At 40.9% G+C, this 20,127-nt stretch overlaps 1 protein-coding gene and 1 long non-coding RNA gene across 8 annotated transcripts in view; one reads left to right on the top strand and one right to left on the bottom strand.

The window, feature by feature from the left end:
- gse1b (Gse1 coiled-coil protein b) overlaps positions 1 to 20,127 on the top strand; it is a 247,879-nt gene that overhangs the window by 18,527 nt on the left and 209,225 nt on the right. The gene's annotated exons all lie outside the window — the stretch shown is intronic.
- LOC128606413 (uncharacterized) lies at positions 16,808 to 19,790 on the bottom strand. The gene is made up of 3 exons (XR_008385675.1): positions 19,654 to 19,790; positions 18,105 to 18,187; positions 16,808 to 17,674 (listed from the first exon to the last, which is right to left on the bottom strand). It is a non-coding gene; the product is annotated as an uncharacterized LOC128606413 (long non-coding RNA).

The raw sequence follows: 20,127 nt of genomic DNA on the forward strand, positions 1-20,127 counted from the left end.
TTGTAGACTGTTTATTGTATTGTTTCCAATATCAGCTTTACGAGGCTTTGGATTTGATTGGAGATCTACTAGCGTATGAAGTTTCTGTAAACAAGTCCTGAGTGTGATTATTGAGCGTTTGTTTACCGCGCAGCCTTAAAACAAGTTCTTAAAGCTAACAGAGAGTCTTAAAAGACACAAGGCTGGCCTCAAACGACGTCTCTGACGATAATTTAGCTCGATTTGCAGGTAAAATAAAATAGCTTGTAAACGAGTTAGTGGTGTTTGTTTGGGCAGCACCTCGGCTTTCGGTGTCACGATGACGTCATTGTTTTTGTAATCGTTTGTAGTACGACTAGTACGAGTACGTTCATTTCTCTCGTATAGAAATGATCGGCGTTTCTACGAGATACAGTGTGTATAAATAGCCATTTAGCCATCGTTTAGCATCATATAGCCTCTGATCCGCTAGATTTGGAAGTGTTCGTTTAGCTGAATAGCTAATCCGATTATCCTAAATAAAACCCTTGACAGGTTCTTCAGTCGGCTTAGAAACCGAGGAGCTCTAGGTTGCTAGGCTACTACTGTGGCTAAATCAATGAAAGCAAGACTATTTTTTATTTTTTTACCTTCACTGCTTAATGTAAATACGTGATGTCTGTAAGGACAGCTTCGTTAACGTTTCAGTGTGCTAGAATGCTGAATATTTTAAGTTGTTGAAAGAGTTTTTTTGCTTTCTAAGTGTTAGACGAGCATGGGTTAATAATTTGTCAAATATTGCATTTTGAACCTCATGTGCTCAACATGCGATACACAGGACACACTGCAGCACTTCCTGTACCAGCGAGAGGCTGAAAGGGCCTGGTGAATCAGCAGATAGCTGTTGACTGACAGATGAACTTGGCCTTGAGTTTGTCTCTGTGTGCCACCACATCCCCCTTTAAACACCAGAGAGAGAGAGAGAGAGAGAGAGAGAGATGTGGTAATGAGTAACAGATCCAGTGTGGGAAGACAGTGCTGCTACTTTATAATACTTTAATAATAATTTATCATAAAACGTGCCTCGGGTGTTTGCCTAGGCTAGTTTGGTGTCGCTAACCACGCGGACGCACAGCTAAGCTATCACCGTATGGGTTTAGCTGCTACAGCGCCATGCAGAGTTCATTATCTTTCCTTCTGCTCTGCTCAGATCACGTTCATGTAAACTAGAACTCATCTAGACATTTATACACCTTGTTTTCCTGCTCAGCATCAGAAGATGTTTCTGTTTCAGTTTCAACACCTTTACTGGTTTAAAAAAAAAAAAAAAAGAATTGAGAGGCTGTCAGCCGATAAGACGTGAGTATTTCCACGTGTGTATTTTCCTGTGAACGCTGTCTGATTGGTCCCGCCTCCGTTCAATGAAGATGAAAAATTACAGACGTCTTCTTTAACTGACGTTCGGTTGCGTAGCGACGAACCGCTCCGAGTGGAGAATTATTCGCGGCTAAAGAAAACATCTTCTGGGCGAAACGTGATTTATTTTTAAAAATGCGTTTGAATTAATATCGTTTTCTTAACAATAATGTTGTACCGCAAGTAACGTCAATTTTTGACATCAGTAACTGTAATCAAATCACATCCATTTCAAATGTAATGCATTACGTTACTGCGTCATCAGAAGTCCACAAAAAAACAGATATAAGAATAAGGTTTTTTTTTGTTTTGTTTTGTTTTGTTTTTGTTTAATTTTTTTTAAAGACCTCAGAAAGACAGATCAAAGATAGACAGTTCATTTTTTGAAAAAGAAATTCCACGGAAAGACAGATATAAGATATACCATTCTTGGTTCCCCAAAGAGCCTTCTTCCCTCTCTCTCTCTCTCTCTCTCTCTCTCTCTCTCTCTCTCTCTCTCTCTCTTTGTGATTTATTTGTTTTTTGCAATTTGTTGTTGATTCACCAAAATGGCAGCGTTTTCGAGCAAGTGCAAGTTTATCATAGCCCCAGAGAAAGGTCTCAGTGCTAATAAAGCTGATTAATGTCATTCCTGTGCTTTCTCTCCTGACCTCCGTCCCTTTGACGGTCTCCTCTCACTAGTTGCAGCATATCATGGGAAAAAAAAAGGGACGCCGGGGTGGGAGAGGGAGCAGCATAGAGGGACCGGCATTTTTCTGATGCGAGAGAATATGAAGTGACGTGCTGGCAGCCTGGGGGGAAGCGTGGCGCCTTATCAAAGCAGCGAGCTGATTTACGAGCGATGAAGAGGTGAAGGGGGGAAAAGCTGCATGTTTAATCACATGGACTGCTGGGAGCCGAAGTCGGGGGGCAAATACTCTGTTTCCTCCCGGGGCAGATTGTGGTCGCTGGTTTCCAGCCCTTTCTCGACATGGTTCATATCCCGTGAGCTTGCTGAGGATATGCCTGGATGCATAAGAAAATGTATATGAGCTGTGTATACTTATAACAAACCCGTCGTCCTAAGGCTGTTTTTGTATTTTATTTATTTGTTTACTTCTTTTTTTTTTTTTTCTAGAAAGTCCGCTAAAAGACAAACGTATGATAGACACATTGTTAAAAAAAAACAAAAAAAACTATTTAAGGAAAGTAAACAGAAAGACAGAAATGAAATAAGGTATAAAGGTTTTTTTTGTTTGTTTATTTGTTTGTTTATTTTTAATTTTTTTCAAACAGGGTACCCTCGTACTAACCCCTGTCTACATGTATATTGATTTATTATTTTTTTTAAACATCCATACGAAGAGCGATTTTCGAATAACGTCAAAAAAGGATGGCTCTGCCCAGTAGGTGGCGATAGTGCGTCATAAACTGTTGATTCAAACAGCTGAAGAATAACACTAAGAGTTGCGTACTGAGCGGTATAGAGCGCAAAGTTTAGAAAAACACCAAAACAACGAAAACTTCGTGCACTCGGATGCAAAGCGTTCGTCCGGGTCTTAGCCGAAATCTCCGTTTGTAGCGTGTTGGATTCAGGAGTGGTGCAGTGATGAATATATCACTGCACATAGGGTCATTTTCAGTAGCGCGACGCCATTTTGACGCCATTTTTGGCCAGGAGATCATCTTGTTCTGTAGCTTAGATCGCAGTAAGAATTAGAAAAGGAATAACGCTAAATGACCTGATCTGCAGTTTTACGGAACAAGTAACGAACATTGACCAGCAGAGTTGCTTTCAGTCATGCTTTGGAGAGTTTAGGAATTAATCACCTCATTCATAAAAAGGTCTGCGGTGGGAACCGATACGAGCGATCCTACACGACACGGCTGAACCGAGTCAGAACTCATAAAGGGGAAAACAGCTCCAGCGCTGCTTCACCGTTGTTGTCACACTTGGCTTCGTGTGTCTGTAATTGCGCTCAAACGATGCGTCCTGGATTAAGCGTCGATTCTGGACTGATGGTTTTTGAAGGCTTGTGGTTGTCTAATCATACGGCGCTGCTAAAACGACTGGCAGCGGCCATGGAAACCGCTCGTGGCTCAAGCAGACCTCTCTGACCAGCCGAGAGCCCACACTGGCCAGAATTACAGTAATGAAAAATGTGGACCAAACCAAAAGCTTAGCCAGCTGCCATAACCGAGCCACCCGCCTCGCCTCGCCTCGCCTCGCCAGTGGACCGCTCGCCGTCAGCCTGCTTCCAGTTCTCAGTTTTCTCGATCTGTCTTTAATATTTGCATTCGTTAGAGTTCTCCCTCACCACAGTCTGTTTCCGTTATATCAAAGTCATTTTTGAGAGCACAATATGTGCTGCAAATAAAATCGCTTTTAAAATGACCCAGTGAATTTAGCAGTACAAAACAAGTGTGAAGGTGTGTTCCATTTTGTTTTCCACGTTTCATTTAATTTAGCAACCAACAACATAGGGTTTTCTTGACATCTTGTCGGTTTCATCCGACTGCTGAAGCCATGGGATCTCACTGTCGAAAGGAGTCAGGAGATGGGGACAAAAGAACTTGGATGTACCACGGAACACCGTGATAGCAATCATCGGCACGTTGGGAAAATGGGGCACCACAGCGATATTCCCAAGAACAGGACGTCCCTCCAACAGTGATGAGAGGACAAGACAAAAACTTACCAGGGAGTCTGCCGAGAGACCTACGGTAATATTAAACTAGCTCTAGGAATATCTAGCAAGTACTTCTCACTTTCTGCACATGACGACAATGTCTTTGTAGGGTGTAGGGTGACTAAACAGAAGCCCTTTCTCACAAAACGAAGCATCCAAGTGCAACTAAATCACCCCAAACCGTGTGGCAAAATGTTTTGGTAATAATTCTAAAAGATGTGTTTGGTGCAAATACAAGACAGCTTAGAGTATCACCCAAAGAACACCATACCCACAGTGAAGCATGGTGGTGGAAGCATGATGCTGTGAGGCTGCTTCTCTTCAGCTGGGACTGGCGCTCTAGTCAAGAAGGAATCATTGATAGTTCTCCAAATACCAGTCTATTTTGCAGGTCTCTTCTAGACAGCTGAAAGTAAAGAAAAATCGTGACCTTCCAGCACAGCGAAAGCACAAATCCGAGTCAACAAAGGAACGGCTTTAGATGAAGAACATCAAGGTTTTGGAATGTCACAGTCAGAGCCCAGATCTAAATCCTATCAAAAACGTGTGGAATGGCTTGAAGAGGGCTGAGTACAGGAGATCCCCTCATATCTATTTTGATAGATGTGGAGCATTTTTTTTTTTTTTTTTGCAAAGAAGAGTGGAATAATTGCCAAATCAAGATGAGCCATATTGGTAGACTTTGACCCCAAAACACTGAGTGCTGTATTACAAGCAGAAGGTGTTTTAACACAATATCAGTTAAGGGGTGTGTATAATTTTGTTGTTGTTGTCCTTGTTTTTTTTTTTTTTCCATACATACAATATAAACATTTTTATGAACTCCAGCTGATTACGTGGTGGTCACAGTGGACTTTTGCATCTGTAGGTTCTTAACATCGCTTATCGCTCACACTTACAAAAACAAGCCAGCTATAAATGTTAAATGTTTCTCATTAAATATTTTACTTTATCTCTCACGCCCATCCCATTCTGCCCTTAAGATACTGTCCACCTTAATCCATGTGTTCGCAATCTGTCTGTGAGCATATTATACGGTGATAATCTAATGGGAGCTAATGGGGAAACTCCAACAAGCCAAAGGTGTCCAAATATTCACTTGGGTTACATCCGAGTACACTTAAGCTCCGAGTGTACCTTTTGTGTCGACGACAATAAGAAATGAAAAGAAAAATAGAAAATTAATTGAATGCATTTCATGATTTTTTTTCTTTTTCTGTCTTTTTTAAAAAAAAAAAAAAATTTTTATCATAGGCTAGGATTTCCCAAGCTCTGATTCACATCGTCATGTTCCAGCTGGATTCATGAAACTGTAACGTTATTCATTACTCAGAGCTCTTAAGCCTGTTTTCCTTCCTCATGGAAGATGATTCCAGGGGCCGCATTTATATTATTATAAGATGTGCTTAAAATAATTCTGTGCTTCCTAAGAGTTCCTGCGTGGATAAAATGTCCATATGTGCTAGAGACATTATTCCCAATGAACAATGAATGGGTTCTAAACAGATACTAATACCGATAGAAATAGGAGGAGCACTCGCCAGGAAGGTTCACGGGGCATCTGGTTTAAACTAGAGGTGTGCGTCGGACTGGGATCCAGTGTCGATTGACATGCGTTTACAGCATTTATTTATTCATCATTAGTCGTGATGGCTTAAAAGATTCTGCTAGGTGCTTACATTTTGGGAATGAGAACCAACTAAATTTGTTAGAAAATGTAACAGGCAGGTACAAACAAAAATAATAACTGTGTGAGCAGGATTTCAAAACAAAAAGAAAGAAAGAAAGAAAGAAAGAAAGAAAGAAGTTATTAAGTAAGCAAAGAAAGAAAGAAAGAAGTTACTAAGTAAGCAAAGAAAGAAAGGAAGAAAGAAGTTAAGTAAGCAAAGAAAGAAAGAAAGAAAGAAAGAAGTTACTAAGTAAGCAAAGATAGAAAGAAAGAAAGAAAGAAAGAAAGAAAGAAAGAAGTTACTAAGTAAGCAAAGAAAGAAAGAAAGAAGTTATTAAGTAAGCAAAGAAAGAAAGAAAGAAAGAAAGAAGTTACTAAGTAAGTAAAGAAAGAAAGAAAGAAAGAAAGAAGTTACTAAGTAAGCAAAGAAAGAAAAGTTACTAAGTAAGCAAAGAAAGAAAGAAAGAAGTTACTAAGTAAGCAAAGAAAAAAGAAAGAAAGAAAGAAAGAAGTTACTAAGTAAGCAAAGATAGAAAGAAAGAAAGAAAGAAAGAAAGAAGTTACTAAGTAAGCAAAGAAAGAAAGAAAGAAAGAAGTTATTAAGTAAGCAAAGAAAGAAAGAAAGAAAGAAAGAAGTTACTAAGTAAGTAAAGAAAGAAAGAAAGAAAGAAAGAAGTTACTAAGTAAGCAAAGAAAGAAAAGTTACTAAGTAAGCAAAGAAAGAAAGAAAGAAGTTACTAAGTAAGCAAAGAAAAAAGAAAGAAAGAAAGAAGTTACTAAGTAAGCAAAGAAAGAAAAGTTACTAAGTAAGCAAAGAAAGAAAGAAAGAAGTTACTAAGTAAGCAAAGAAAAAAGAAAGAAAGAAGTTACTAAGTAAGCAAAGAAAGAAAGAAAGAAAAGTTACTAAGTAAGCAAAGAAAGAAAGAAAGAAAGAAAAGTTACTAAGTAAGCAAAGAAAGAAAGGAAGTTACTAAGTAAGCAAAGAAAGAAAGAAAGAAAAGTTACTAAGTAAGCAAAGAAAGTTACTAAGTAAGCAAAGAAAAAAGAAAGAAAGAAAGAAAGAAGTTACTAAGTAAGCAAAGAAAGAAAGAAGTTACTAAGTAAGCAAAGAAAAAAGAAAGAAAGAAGTTACTAAGTAAGCAAAGAAAAAAGAAAGAAAGAAGTTACTAAGTAAGCAAAGAAAGAAAGAAGTTACTAAGTAAGCAAAGAAAAAAGAAAGAAAGAAGTTACTAAGTAAGCAAAGAAAAAGAAAGAAAGAAGTTACTAAGTAAGCAAAGAAAAAAGAAAGAAAGAAGTTACTAAGTAAGCAAAGAAAAAAGAAAGAAAGAAGTTACTAAGTAAGCAAAGAAAGAAAGAAGTTACTAAGTAAGCAAAGAAAAAAGAACGAAAGAAGTTACTAAGTAAGCAAAGAAAGAAAGAAGTTACTAAGTAAGCAAAGAAAGAAAGAAAGAAAAGTTACTAAGTAAGCAAAGAAAGAAAGAAAGAAAGAAAGAAAAGTTACTAAGTAAGCAAAGAAAGAAAGAAAGAAAGGAAGAAAGAAAAGTTACTAAGTAAGCAAAGAAAGAAAGAAAGAAAGAAAAGTTACTAAGTAAGCAAAGAAAGAAAGAAAGAAAGAAAGAAAGAAAAGTTACTAAGTAAGCAAAGAAAGTTACTAAGTAAGCAAAGAAAGAAAGAAAGAAAGAAAGAAAGAAGTTAATAAGTGAGCAAAGAAAGAAAGAAAGAAAGAAGTTACTAAGTAAGCAAAGAAAGAAAGAAGTTACTAAGTAAGCAAAGAAAGAAAGAAAGTTACTAAGTAAGCAAAGAAAGAAAGAAAGTTACTAAGTAAGCAAAGAAAGAAAGAAAGAAAGAAAGTTACTAAGTAAGCAAAGAAAGAAAGAAAGAAAGAAAGAGAAAGAAGTTACTAAGTAAGCAAAGAAAGAAAGAAAGTTACTAAGTAAGCAAAGAAAGAAAGAAAGAAAGAAAGAAAGAAGTTACTAAGTAAGCAAAGAAAGAAAGAAGTTACTAAGTAAGCAAAGAAAGAAAGAAAGTTACTAAGTAAGCAAAGAAAGAAAGAAAGTTACTAAGTAAGCAAAGAAAGAAAGAAAGTTACTAAGTAAGCAAAGAAAGAAAGAAAGTTACTAAGTAAGCAAAGAAAGAAAGAAAGTTACTAAGTAAGCAAAGAAAGAAAGAAAGAAAGAAAGAAAGAAAGAAGTTACTAAGTAAGCAAAGAAAGAAAGAAGTTACTAAGTAAGCAAAGAAAGAAAGAAAGAAGTTACTAAGTGAGCAAAGAAAGAAAGAAAGAAGTAGAGATCTTGGTATAATCCCTGACGAGAGAGAAAGTAAAATACACCTGCTTCCTATAATAATTACAATATAAAAAGGCGTGTGGAATTTAAGATGAAATCTCATGGTATGGACAGGTTTATGGATGGGGTTTCAGGTTTACGCTCGGGCGTTGTGAACGAGTCACTCTCACTGTGCACTCAGGTGTGGTGTGTAGAGCAGCAGGGGTAACACACAACGTGTGTGGTGTGTGCTCATGGTTAATGTAGCATGACGCAGGAGAGAGCGAGAGCGAGTGACAGAGCGAGAGCGAGCGAGAGAGTCGGGCTTGTTTGTTTGAGGTGTAACTGGGAGAGGAGATACACACACCTGATGTGCACATGACTGTAAGAGCGTGTGTACATCTGATCACTTCAGGTTGTAAGATTTTAATTACATGTGTAGTCAGATATATCACTGCTGAACTGAAATCTGATTCTTTTATTTGCTGTACCGCATGGAATATGCAGTTCAGCGGTGGTTCCAGGTACTGTACTTAAAAATGGTTTCCACATCAATATATTTTTTGCTTCATTAAAGACACCAATTTGATGTCAATTTGAGCACATACTGTACGCTATGACAGTGCACTGAACGCTGTTTAAAATATGATGTATGAGGACGGGTTTCGGTGATGATGTCATGTATGAGGAGGGGTTTCGGTGATGATGTATGAGGAGGGGTTTTGGTGATGATGTCATGTATGAGGAGGGGTTTCGGTGATGATGTCATGTATGAGGAGGGGTTTCGGTGATGATGTATGAGGAGGGGTTTCGGTGATGATGTCATGTATGAGGAGGGGTTTCGGTGATAATGTATGAGGAGGGGTTTTGGTGATGATGTCATGTATGAGGAGGGGTTTCGGTGATGATGTATGAGGAGGGGTTTCGGTGATGATGTCATGTATGAGGAGGGGTTTCAGTGATGATGTCATGTATGAGGAGGGGTTTCGGTGATGATGTATGAGGAGGGGTTTCGGTGATGATGTAATGTATGAGGAGGGGTTTCGGTTATGATGTAATGTATAAAGAGGGGTTTCGGTGATGTCATGTATGAGGAGGGGTTTCGGTGATGATGTAATGTATAAAGAGGGGTTTCGTTGATGATGTCATGTATGAGGAGGGGTTTCGGTGATGATGTCATGTATGAGGAGGGGTTTCGTTGATGATGTCATGTATGAGGAGGGGTTTCAGTGATGATGTCATGTATGAGGAGGGGTTTCGGTGATGATGTCATGTATGAGGAGGGGTTTCGGTGATGTCATGTATGAGGAGGGGTTTCGGTGATGATGTATGAGGAGGGGTTTCAGTGATGATGTCATTTATGAGGAGGGGTTTTCAGTGATGATGTCATGTATGAGGAGGGGTTTTCAATGTTGATGTCATGTATGAGGAGGGGTTTCGGTGATGATGTCATGTATGAGGAGGGGTTTCGGTGATGATGTCATGTATGAGGAGGGTTTCGGTGATGATGTAATGTATGAGGAGGGGTTTCGGTGATGATGTCATGTATGAGGAGGAGTTTTCAGTGATGATGTCATGTATGAGGAGGGGTTTTCAGTGATGATGTCATGTATGAGGAAGGGTTTTGGTGATGATGTCATGTATGAGGTGGGTTTCGGTGATGATGTCATGTATTAGGAGGGGTTTCGATTATGATGTCATGTACTGGGAGGGGTTTTGGCAAAGTGTATTGGGCTGTTTATGATCTAAAATCATTTTGAAGGGCTTTGTTTATGCTGTAAGTTATTTTCGAGGAGTTTTGCTTATGACGCAATGCACTGAATGGAGTTTTGGTAATGACATGTTATGAAATGTGTCCCAGACGTCCTGAAGTGATTTATATTATATAGTCTGTTTAAAATGAAACATCAAGTGTTATAAAAGTGTTGCTTGCACTTACATCTGCATTCTGATGTGGACAAATCATGGGCTAGAACTCAAGATGAATGAACTTTTTGTGTGTAAAAAAATCCTTAGTGTTTCTTCGAGCTTATAGGTTTATTTACGAGTACATACGCATACACTAGGTTTGTGTGTGTGTGTGTGTGTGTGTGTGTCCGTTAAGATGAGCCGAGAGAAGATCAGGATCATTCCCAGTGGATTATTTTGCTCCGACTCAGCCATCAAATATTTAGATTTGTCCCTGGATGATTATTGCATGATTAAAAAGCCCTAATGGGGAACATTGTTTGGAGCGAGGAACATTCTCCTCCTTGAACAATTGGCACGCCTGAACATAAACAAAGCGCTGCTGAAGTGTGCCAGATCTCCAGAAGTTCTTCTGCTTGTGTTATTTCCTTTCCTTTTTTTTTTTTTTACATTTTAAATTCCAGACTCTGGGCCGCTGAGCCACTTATTTGATTTTAATCTCCAGAGGTCTAGGGCATTATCTGGGCTTTGAGGTACTACATTCACGGCTTTATGCACAGTAGTGGTGCATATTTCATAAGAGACATAGGAGCAGTGACAGGGTGGTCCATATGTGTTCAAAATCCAGGAGGGTGGGGAGAGCACGATATTAGGAAAGCAATCACATATTTTGGCGCCCCTCTCTTTCTCTCTCTCTCTCTGTCAGCTATCTCCATCTCCCATCCATTCTCTAAATCTATTTGTCTCTTTCCCCCCTTTTTTTTCCCCTTTCGGTCTCTTACTGCTGTGCGTGAAAGGGAAGTGTCTAATAAAAGCCCGGTGCAAGGGGAATGACTGCAGCGCGTTCAGCTTCTTTTTTTTTTTTTCTCACAGAGCAGGAAGCAGAGTCGGAGCACGTGCCAAGTCCTCGCTGAATTCCTGCCAAGAGTCGACTTGTTTGCTCGTCTCGCTGGAGCCAGAGGCTGACCTTATTAGCTGCGAGGGCAGTCGTCTTATTAAAACACATCTGGCGCTGAGGGAGCCCAAATAGTCCTCATATTGTCTTCCTGCTAGCTCCTGACCTTGCGTTACCTAGCAGGAATGCTGACAAGGGCTTCACGCATCTGTTGAAAGTTTCTGCAGCTTTCTTCCCTCCCTCCCTCCCTCTCTCCCCTTTCCTCGCTTCATTCCCTCCCGCGCTGTCTTCACTGGCGCCTGCACGGTAGCTCTGTGGGACCTGTTTTTCTTCCTCCCCCTATTTTTTTTCCCTCTCACCCTTTCCCCCTGCCAGCTTTTCCCCCTTCACAGCTGTGATTTTTTTTTTTTCCCTCCTCCTAGCTCTTTTCCATTTTGCTTCTTTTTCGTTGTATGTGTCATATAAATAATATATATGCATTCTTATTTATTAGCAGTTGTGGCCCGGCTAGTTATTTTTAAGTGCGTTGCCTGCCATTCCTGGCACAGCTTTATAGTGTGCGAGCGCTTTTACGAGGCCTGGTTCGGCGAGGAGATCGTGCACGCTGAGCCTGGCACTTCTCTGGTGAGAGAACGGTTATGGCCGCCATATTTCCAGGGCATCTGAGGGCAGGTGGCGTGGCGCCCTGCATCAGGTGGCATCTAGCTAGCGTATCAAACATTTGACAGAATCTGAGCAGGTTAAGCTGTGACAATACAAACGTGATGAAATGATCGGAAAACACGTTTTACTTGTTTTAATTGTTTCCCAGACGGCGTGTTCAAGTGGGTCATGTACTGTATTAACCATATTTTCCCTACAAACAACTCGCCCTTGGTGTTTTCTACGTTTCTGAGTTTTCTAACAGCACCGATCGTGCTTGACGCCACGTTTGCGTTTCGTAACACATCTGCTACAGCCCTCGTAGGTTCAGTTAGCAATGGATGCTAAGTGTAACTACGGTACGATCTCAGTGGCTTTTACTGCAATTTTACTAACACTTCTGAGGTAAATGTTGATATTTCTGATAGATTTGTCTCAGTTCCACTGACGTAAAGACTTTATTTTGTTCTTAACAGCTACATTCTGCCTAAATCTTTAAGCCTTAGTAATTAGCTGGCTTATGCTTGGCGTCTATCTTTCCTGGTTGTTTCCTAGCAACAGTGTCTTCACGATTTTAGCCACTTGAACAGCGAGCGAATCTGTGTTTGCCTTTTCCATTTCGAAATTTAAACGCACCCTAAAATCATGTTAAGGACCTTGTGTTAAGGTTTATATGACTTTAGAAATGTACTTATTGCATAAGCTCCTAAAATCTTAAGATTTCATTCAAATATATATATATATATATATATATGATTGTTAGCTTGTAGTTATATTAATGTGTAGTTTTGAATTGTTTTACTTTTTGAATTTTATGATCAATTGTGTATTTACTTTGCCTGTTTTACACGTTTTCTGCACTGTTTTAATGAGCGTTGTTGGTGCTACATAAATAATACATCACGTTTTATTATTAAATCATGAGTCATTAATTAAGAACACTACTTAGAGGCACGTTATGGTATTTTTGTGTTCTACAAGTTTCATGCCACTTTACATGTTTGTTTTCAGTGTGTTAAAGATTGTGCACTTGATGGCTTTGTCACTTTAGCACTGGTAGTTTACACACACACACACACACACACAAATACACACACGGAGGTAATTGCATCATGAGGCAATGTGCCTTCTGTAAATAAACAAAGCTTAGCATCGGGAGCTCTGTTTATTTGGTCTCCTTTCAGCTGGAGACGTGCTTCGGGGGAACGGCGACAGCGATGTGTCAGCCTGTAGATTGCGGTTTAATGGACACACGCGTACAGGAAGTGTTTTATGTTCACCATTCATCTGCTGATTTTTGATATTTTTAACCTTTATCTCAATCTGATTGATTCTCTTTACGTTAAAGCTGCAGTCTGTAATGTTTAAATAGTTCCAGCATTGTCACCTTGAAAGAATTTCAGCCCTGAAATTAGCCCCGCCTTAGAATTGATGGCGTTCTCAAGGTGATACGCAGTGCTCGGCTTTTTTGCCAAATGTAGCATTTTGTACAAAGGCCTAAAAGATGAATCGAAATCACACCGCTGAAACTACCACTAAAATTACGTACCGCTGCTTTAAACTAGGGCTGCAACTAACGATTCAATTTCCTTTTATTTTAATGAATGATTAGTTGCTGATGTTTGTCATATTTTTTAGAATAATTTCCTGTATGTGACTCGATTCCAAAGCTTTGGGGTTGACTCAATCATTGATGCTCAAGAAGACAAGGGGGGGGGTGTAAACTTTTGAACAGGACGATCGGTGTAAATTGTTATTATTTTGTCTTCTGGGAAACATGTAAATATCTTATATAGCATCTGAAGGGCAGGACTAAATGAAAAATAATAAGAGGTTTAAACATAATAATAACAAGTTACACCGATCATCCTGTTCAAAAGTTTACACCCCCCCCCCCCCAGCTCTTAATGTATCGTGTTGCCTTCTTGAGCATCAGTGAACGTTTGCACCTTTTGTAATAGTCGTGTACGAGTCCTAAACTCATCGATAATGAAATACTGGCCAACTATTTTTATTATCAAGTTGTATCGATTAGCTTTTTCAGGCCTACTTTAAACGGTGCGGTTTGCACAACAGTGTAGTAGATTAGTTCTTTCTCCTCACATATGTTCCCTACACTTATCCTGAACTACGCATAAATTAAAAAAAAAAAAAAAAAAAATGGTCCATTGGGCATTTTCACTACTCATTCAATTTTTTGTCTCTGACTCCCTTTCTCTTACTCATTTCCACATCTGTGTGACCGTTTGCTCTCCGTAGCCCAAAGATACCACACACACACACACACACACACACATTTCTTTCTCCTAATAAATCGAATCAGTGCCGTAAACGTCCATTTCTTTCGCAGGACTCATCGGTGAGCCAGTCCGTGCGTGAGCGAGCGCTGATTCATTCATGTTTTCCAGCCTGTTTGTTCTGCACGGCTCCCCGTGGGCCAGGTGGTGCCGCCGACTCCCTCTGTGTGAATGGGAAATGTGTTGTTGAGTTATGATGAAGAACAGGCCTGCTGCAAGAATCTCGCTCACTCACACACACACACACTTACACACACACACACATTTATATATACACTTCCATAATATCCGTTTGCAGTCAGTCACCCCATTTAGTGCTGGAAGCAGCTAGAGGTGAAGTATACGAGCTCAGATCGGTGCGGCGAGGCACACTGACTTTCACCACGTTAAAAATATATCAGGCGTTAAGAAATATTTTGTTAGTTTTATACCGTATATTTATGGACTAAGTATAATAATGTTAGTGTGCTACAGGAGATTGCTTTAAGCTTACACGGGAAGCTAAGATGTCATTAAAATGCAGCAATGAAATGTTTCCATATTGAATGTCGAAAGGTGTGTTTATTATTCATCACTCTTGGTAATATTTTAGACAATCAAACGATCAAATATCTCACTGCGATATCACGTTATTTGTTTATTTAACGCGAACTGTTTTCGGTGGGCAGCACAGCGAGGCCTACGGCAGATTCACGTACTCGGTGTTTTAATGGGAGTAAAGATTAACGCTCAATGGACAAGACATTATTTTGAGTTTGATTTTGAGTCCCGGGCGCACCGTGGCTTAGAGGCTCGGACGTTTGCTTCGCACCTCCAGGGTTTTGGGTTCGAATCCCGCCTCATACCCTGTGCATGCATGTACTCCCTGTGCTTTAGGGGTTTCCTCCAGGTACTCCGGTTTCCTCCTCCAGTCCAGAGACATGCACTGTAGGCTGATTGGCGTTTCCAAATTGTTTGTTGTGTGAGATTGTGCACCCACCTGTCCAGTGTGCCCCCAACACCCCCGCCCGCCTTGTACCCTGAGTTCCCTGAGACTGCAGGTGGGTTTTGCGCTAAAAAAATATCTCAGCGTTTATCGGACAGCGCGCTGTTCACTTGGATGCACGGCTTACATACAGACAGTATGTATATACACACTATATGGCCAAAAGTTTGTGGACACCTGACCGTATGTGATGTACTGCTCGGACTTCTCGTGAAATGGAGATGATGTAGAAAATCGATACGCTTTTGTGACACCTATAAACGATGCAAAAAATCTTAACAACATTTTTTTTTTAATTTTTTTTATTTGACTCACCCTTAATTATTAATAAATAAATAAATAAATAAATAAATTCCCCCACTACCATGAATCTCATTTTAGCCAGCGATATTCACCAATTAATGATTTCACCTTTACTCTGATGGAGTGTTTCTGTGTGAATCTAGTGCCACATTCCATACCCGTGTGTGTGTGTGGCTGCGTTGCCTGTACATGGGGGCAGACAGCCTTGTTATTTTCCTTTGAAGTGGATGACGAGCCAGAGGTCAGAATCAGGGACCCGGCTGAGAACAGCTTGTTTGTTTTCCTGACGAAAAAATCTAAGCAGAGTGCTGTGAGGAAATTCCTTCAGGGGGAGTACATGAGGAGTGTGTGTGTGTGTGTGTGTGAGGGAAAAGTGTAGCAAGTGCTGAAAGAGAAACCGTGAAGGATTTCGAGGGGAAATTCCCCAAACGATGAAGACCGTTCTTCCCGTCGCCGTGCTGCCGAGGTGAAAGGTGAAAGGTTGCGAGGGAAGCCCTCGTACCCAGGCGGTGATTAATCCACTCCTCCTCCTCCTCCTCCTCTACCTCCTCCTCTTCATTAAGGGACAGTGTGTCCATGTGCAGGGAACAGTAGTGATGATGGAGAACCGTGTGATGGAAAGGAAAAGGACGTTGAAGGAAGGAAGCAGAGATTTAAAATCATAATGAATTACAACTTTTGCATGTTTGCATGTTCTCCCCGTGCTGCGGGGGTTTCCTCCGGGTACTCCGGTTTCCTCCCCCGGTCCAAAGACATGCACGGTAGGCTGATTGGCGTGTCTAAAGTGTCCGTAGTGTATGAATGGGTGTGTGAGTGTGTATGTGCGTGTGCCCTGCGATGGATTGGCACCCCGTCCAGGGTGTACCCCGCCTTGTGCCCCATGCTCCCTGGGATAGACTCCAGGTTCCCTGCGACCCTGTAGGATAAGCGGTGTAGAAGATGGATGGATGGATGATGAACACAGCTGCATGCTGATGTTAGTAAGGGGATGTGATGATGGAAAAAAATATGATATGAGAGGAAAATTTACATTTCATTGCTTTCGACAGCGTTCACTTGCTAAACGTTTGCGTTCTCGTCCATTTTCTTGCGTTCCCTTGCAAAGATATTTGCGTCCTCTCGCGTTTCTCTGCATTCTCTCGCAGAGTTTCGCATTCTCCGCTGTCTTCTGCGTGGAAAGTCGAGAGACTTTTGCTCTTGTATTCGCACAGCATCATTAAGATAACGTAAAAATGTGAGACCATTACAATCCATCAACTAACCATTACCATTACTGGTCCTTAATGGTATCCACTAGACATAATATGCCACCAGTAGAAGGCAACAAATTACCAGTAGAGACCCATTACAGAATCCATTAAAACCAATGCAACCATTATAAATTTTATGGGAGTTTCTATTGTTTTTTTTGTTTTGTTTTTTCAGCAGGGTTGGGAGACAAAAGAAAAGGTGTGTACACAAACAAATAATTGCGCTGGCACACGTGTGTGTGTGTGTGTGTGTGTGTGTGTGTGTGTGTGTGTGAAAGTGAAGATTCCCCACATTCCTGCACTTCCCTCAGAGGCTCAACACAGAGCCACCTTCAAAACACACAAACACACACACACAGACACACAGACACAGACACACACACACACACACACACAGACATGAACACACACAAAACACATCACACCATCAAACACACACACACGGCAGCCTGAATGGTATGCAATATAAGGCCATTACTGATGGTCAAGCCCAGATAAGAGAAATAAAGAGATCCCCACCCAAGAGCGCCTTTTCCTTTTTCTTTCACACACACACACACACACACACACACACACACTTATTGGCATTGAACACCAAACAAGTATAGCTGGCTCAGCATTTGATTTACACACTGTATATTTCAAAACTGGTGATGATGTGAGAGCAGAAGGAGGAGGAGGAGGAACAAGGCTGTAAGAGAGAGAGGGGGAGAGAGGGGGGCGGAGGGAGAGAGAGATGGTGAGGAAGGGGAGGGAGAGGGAGAGAGAGAGAAAGAGGGAGAGGTGGGAGAGAAAGAGGGGGAGAGAGAGAGAGAGAGAGAGAAAGATGGAGCGAGAGAGGTGGGAGAGAGAGAGAGAAAGAGGGAGCGAGAGAGGTGGGAGAGAGAGGGAGAGAGAGAGAAAGAGGGAGCGAGAGAGGTGGGAGAGAGAGAGAGAAAGAGGGAGCGAGAGAGGTGGGAGAGAGAGGGAGAGAGAGAGAAAGAGGGAGCGAGAGAGGTGGGAGAGAGAGGGAGAGAGAGAGGGAACTGACGAGCCATTCAAATTGCTGCTGCCGCCACACTGCCGGGCTCTGCTGGAGGGCAGGGGGTTATGGGTAATGCAAGTGTGTGTATGTGTGTGTGGCGAGGTTGTGTCACACAGTGCTAATCAAATCCATGTGTGGCCCGCCTGGCTCATGCCACACACACACACACACACACACACACACACACACACACAAACACGAGAAAGCGCACATTCCCACTTTCATCTCAGTCCTATGCCACTTATCCATTCATGTAGGAAAACAGCTGCTTACACTGTGAATCACCATCAATATACAGTGTGTGTGTGTGTGTGTGTGTGTGTGTGTGTGTGTGTGTGTTTGAGTGAGAGAGAGAGAGAGAGAAGTCTGTCCGTCTGGTGAAGGTGTCTGTTTCCTGCATGGAAAGACAGCAGGATGAGGGAGAAAGCAAAGACAGGAAGCAGATCCGTTTGTTTTATAGACGCTACACACACACACACACACACACACACACACATACACACACACAAACACACACACACAGAAACACAAAGACAGTTTGTCTACATCATTTCAGCTGTTGTGAGAATGAGTACATGTCGGAGAACAGTATTGTTTATTGATTTTGATTGGTCAGAAGGAGTTGATTAATTTTCTAATATGTTATCGTTTCTATAGTAACGGCTGTTGGTGTAACATGCATACACATCTTTTTTCCCCAGCACTGTTGTCCAAAGTTTTATGTGTTGCAATCCTGTGATTGTGTGCGATTGTGTGTGTGCATGTGTGTATGTGTGTATGTGTGTGTGTGTGTTGTTGATAGCTGCACTGGATCACATGCATACCTTTCGTACATCTGATGCATTCAAAGCAATGTCCACCAGAGGGCAATGGAAAGCTCTTCATGCTCCTGGGTTTCCATGGCAACCTGTAAAATGGTTGTGTGAAAAAGTCTTGACTCTTATTGGTCAGAAAGTGTTGATCTCTCTCGAGATTTGAAAGTATTCATTTCCATGTATGTGCGTGATACAGAGCCATGATTTAGTTTGTCTAGTCTGTTGATATCTGGTGTGTTTGGTAGCGAGTGTGCTTGGTAGTTAGTATGTTTGGTAGCTAACGTGTTTGGTAGCTAGTTTGCTTGTAAGCTCATTTGTTTGGTAGCTATTTTGTTTGGTAGTTAGTTTGATTGGTAGCTACTTTGTTTGGTAGCCCCTTTGCTTGGTAGTTAGTTTGTTTGGTAGCTACTTTGTTTGGTAGTTAGTTTGTTTGGTAGCTAGGTTGCTTGGTAGTTAATTTGTTTGGTAGCTATTTTGTTTGGTAGCCCCTTTGCTTGGTAGTTAGTTTGTTTGGTAGCCCCTTTGCTTGGTAGTTAGTTTGTTTGGTAGCCCCTTTGCTTGGTAGTTAGTTTGTTTGGTAGCTACTTTGTTTGGTAGTTAGTTTGTTTGGTAGCCCCTTTGTTTGGTAGTTAGTTTGTTTGGTAGCCCATTTGCTTGGTAGTTAGTTTGTTTGGTAGCCCCTTTGCTTGGTAGTTAGTTTGTTTGGTAGCTACTTTGTTTGGTAGTTAGTTTGTTTGGTAGCCCCTTTGTTTGGTAGTTAGTTTGTTTGGTAGCCCATTTGCTTGGTAGTTAGTTTGTTTGGTAGCCCCTTTGCTTGATAGTTAGTTTGTTTGGTAGCCCCTTTGTTTGGTAGTTAGTTTGTTTGGTAGCCCCTTTGTTTGGTAGTTAGTTTGTTTGGTAGCTAGGTTGTTTGGTAGTTAGTTTTGTAGCTATTTTGTTTGGTAGCCCCTTTGCTTGGTAGTTAGTTTGTTTGGTAGCTACTTTGTTTGGTAGTTAGTTTGTTTGGTAGCTACTTTGTTTGGTAGCCCCTTTGTTTGGTAGTTAGTTTGTTTGGTAGCTACTTTGTTTGGTAGTTAGTTTGTTTGGTAGCCCCTTTGTTTGGTAGTTAGTTTGTTTGGTAGCTAGGTTGCTTGGTAGTTAATTTGTTTGGTAGCTATTTTGTTTGGTAGCCCCTTTGCTTGGTAGTTAGTTTGTTTGGTAGCCCCTTTGCTTGGTAGTTAGTTTGTATGGTAGCCCCTTTGCTTGATAGTTAGTTTGTTTGGTAGCTACTTTGTTTGGTAGTCCCTTTGTTTGGTAGTTAGTTTGTTTTGTAGCTAGGTTGCTTGGTAGTTAATTTGTTTGGTAGCTACTTTGTTGATAGCTAGTTTATTTGGTCGCTAGTTTATTTGGTAGCTACTTTGTTGATAGCTAGTTTGCTTGGTAGGTAGTTTGCTTGCAAGCTAGTTTATTTGGCTACATCACAAACTGTACATTAGGACGTTAATAGTGAAAATGAAGTAGGTGGAATACTATTTTGAGTGACAGTAATGTATAAGAGATTTGCAAACCATATTTTTACCGTAATTCTTTTATCATCACTTTTATCTCCTGGCATGGCGTTCTTTTCTGTCACACAGACACAGGACGTACAGACACCTCGGCCGTCGTCTTTGCCACCGCTTTCCACAGGAGACGTGAGGTTAGCGTTAGTTAGCGCTACAGCTTTTCTGCTTTTAATGACTCGAATCCATAACTAATATTTTCGTACTGACACGCCCCCAACTCAGAAACTCTGAGCTCATTCCCACTCGTAATTACGACTTGTGGTGACGTTCACGTGCGTTCAACTCGTAATACGATCTTTCCTCACCGTAACAGTGTGATATGTCATTCCTGTGACTCAGATCGTCCTGCTTTCATGTTTCTCCATCCAGCAGGGTGTGATAGCAGCATTGTGTGGATGTTTTTATATCCTAGTGGGGACCAAACGTCCAGGTGTTTCGGTCACTGGGGTTCAGGTTAGGGTTAGATTTCCACAACGGTTAGCCGTATG

The sequence above is a fragment of the Ictalurus furcatus genome, chromosome 4, assembly GCF_023375685.1.
Source record: "Ictalurus furcatus strain D&B chromosome 4, Billie_1.0, whole genome shotgun sequence".
NCBI lineage: Eukaryota > Metazoa > Chordata > Actinopteri > Siluriformes > Ictaluridae > Ictalurus > Ictalurus furcatus.